The sequence below is a fragment of the Schistocerca cancellata genome, unplaced genomic scaffold, assembly GCF_023864275.1.
Source record: "Schistocerca cancellata isolate TAMUIC-IGC-003103 unplaced genomic scaffold, iqSchCanc2.1 HiC_scaffold_885, whole genome shotgun sequence".
Classification (NCBI taxonomy): domain Eukaryota; kingdom Metazoa; phylum Arthropoda; class Insecta; order Orthoptera; family Acrididae; genus Schistocerca; species Schistocerca cancellata.
Window position 1 is genome coordinate 97,501 of NW_026046895.1, and position 2,500 is coordinate 100,000.

Below are 2,500 nucleotides of genomic sequence, written 5' to 3' on the forward strand. Positions count from 1 at the left end.
TTGGTTTTGATCTAATAAAAGCGTCCCTTCCATCTCTGGTCGGGACTCTGTTTGCATGTATTAGCTCTAGAATTACCACAGTTATCCAAGTAACGTGGGTACGATCTAAGGAACCATAACTGATTTAATGAGCCATTCGCGGTTTCACCTTAATGCGGCTTGTACTGAGACATGCATGGCTTAATCTTTGAGACAAGCATATGACTACTGGCAGGATCAACCAGGGAGCTGCGTCAACTAGAGCTGAGCAGCCGGCCGCCCGGGAGTGTGTCCCAGGGGCCCGCGCGAACACGCAAGCGTCCGCTCAATTATTCTGCAAACAGGAGGAGGCTGAGCTCCCCTGCACAATACACCTCGAAACCCTCTCAGGTCCCGGCGGCGCGCAGCGCCGTCCTAAGTACTTGGTCGGGTTCGAGAGAGGCGCAATCGCCCGGAGTTAGGCGAGTAGACGCTTTAGGTGCGACCACCCGTGCTCCCAACTGAGCTTGCCGCTGCCGACAGAGGCCCGGGAGCGTGCTGTCGTGGCATTGCCGGCGGGAGACAACACGCGCCACCTACGGTGACCGGCAGCTCCAACGCCAGCGCCACAGAAGGGCAAAGGCCCCACGTGGGTGCCGAAGCGAACTCTCCCAGCACAGCGCACGTGCCAACACGTCTGCACAACTGCGATACAAACCACCAGCGAGAACCGCTGGGGCGACCGAGCAGCAGACGGCGTCGCGGCGCCGAGTGCCGGGCGGCGGCGCATCCTCAACGCACACAGTCCTCAATCGGACCAGCACACTGCAGATGTCCACCGCGCTTCGCACCGGGCCGGCGAGGACCCACTTTGGCTGCACGGCGCCGCGCGCAGGGTGCCCCGGCGCGCAGCTGCGCCGCCTGCCGCGTCCGTCGGCCGGCGCGCCTGCCACTGGGCGCCCCCACCAGCCGGCTGTAGCGCGTGCGCCCACGCACCGCGCGGCCAGCACGCCGGGCGGCCCCCCCTCACCGGCCGGGGACAGTCCCACCCACCCACAGCCGCGTATCGCTTCACACCCAGATTCACATTCACGTTCGTTGGTATGGTGGGGACCGCTTCGTAGCTGTACCGATCGTTGCCCTCACAGATGTACCTCCAGCAAGGACAACCGCACCACAACGGGTTACCAGTTGTTCATTTGCGTAACGTCACCAGTAAACGTACACGTCCATCCCCGTTTGCAAAGTCAACTATTATTGCATGCCTGCCTGTCAGGTGTCAAGACACACTACATCCGCTCACATCCACGCAACAAAATGTGCCCGACTAGAGGGCACGTGGAAGGTGCCCCCGTACGTATGCGATGTCCATTGCGCGACCAACTGTCAACCGGCCTCTGTAGCATGTCGCAGATGTGGAACGCGGGGCACCGTGCTATCACATTGTGTGAGAAGAGACTACTACGTCTGCATACACGCGCCACTACATGAACAGACGGCTCATGCTGATCGCCATCCACTGCGTCCATTACTCCCACACGTCTCTATGGCGTACCACACTGCAATGCAGCTGTTATGGGGAGATGACACGTAGCTGTGTACACAACATTCTGAGCGGGTTGCGGTTGGACAATACATTAATGTAACGTGTCATATGCCAATTACAGAGCAGGGTAAGGCACAACTTGGGTTAGGTTAAGGCACAACTTGGGTTAGGTTAAGGCACAACTTGGGTTAGGTTAAGGCACAACTTGGGTTAGGTTAAGGCACAACTTGGGTTAGGTTAAGGCACAACTTGGGTTAGGTTAAGGCACAACTTGGGTTAGGTTAAGGCACAACTTGGGTTAGGTTAAGGCACAACTTGGGTTAGGTTAAGGCACAACGTGGGTTAGGTTAAGGCACAACGTGGGTTAGGTTAAGGCACAACGTGGGTTAGGTTAAGGCACAATGTGGGTTAGGTTAAGGCACAATGTGGGTTAGGTTAAGGCACAACGTGGGTTAGGTTAAGGCACAATGTGGGGGTAGATTGCGGTACAAATTGCATTACATTGCGGTGCAAATTGCATTACATTGCGGTGCAAATTGAGTTACATTGCGGTGCAAATTGAGTTACATTGCGGTGCAAATTGAGTTACATTGCGGTGCAAATTGAGTTACATTGCGGTGCAAATTGAGTTACATTGCGGTGCAAATTGAGTTACATTGCGGTGCAAATTGAGTTACATTGCGGTGCAAATTGAGTTACATTGCGGTGCAAATTGAGTTACATTGCGGTGCAAATTGCGTTACATTGCGGTGCAAATTGCGTTACATTGCGGTGCAAATTGCGTTACATTGCGGTGCAAATTGCGTTACATTGCGGTGCAAATTGCGTTACATTGCGGTGCAAATTGCGTTACATTGCGGTGCAAATTGCGTTACATTGCGGTGCAAATTGCGTTACATTGCGGTGCAAATTGCGTTACATTGCGGTGCAAATTGAGGTAGGTTAAGGTGCAACACAGGTTAGGTTAAGGTGCAACATAGGTTAGGTTAAGGTGCA

At 54.6% G+C, this 2,500-nt stretch overlaps 1 non-coding gene across 1 annotated transcript in view; it reads right to left on the reverse strand.

The window, feature by feature from the left end:
- LOC126148383 (small subunit ribosomal RNA) overlaps positions 1 to 227 on the reverse strand; it is a 1,909-nt gene extending 1,682 nt beyond the window's left edge. Inside the window, exon 1 of the ribosomal RNA XR_007530428.1 lies at positions 1 to 227. This exon is cut by the window's left edge and continues 1,682 nt beyond it. This is a non-coding gene — a ribosomal RNA (small subunit ribosomal RNA).
- Between the last annotated feature and the right edge of the window lie 2,273 nt (positions 228 to 2,500).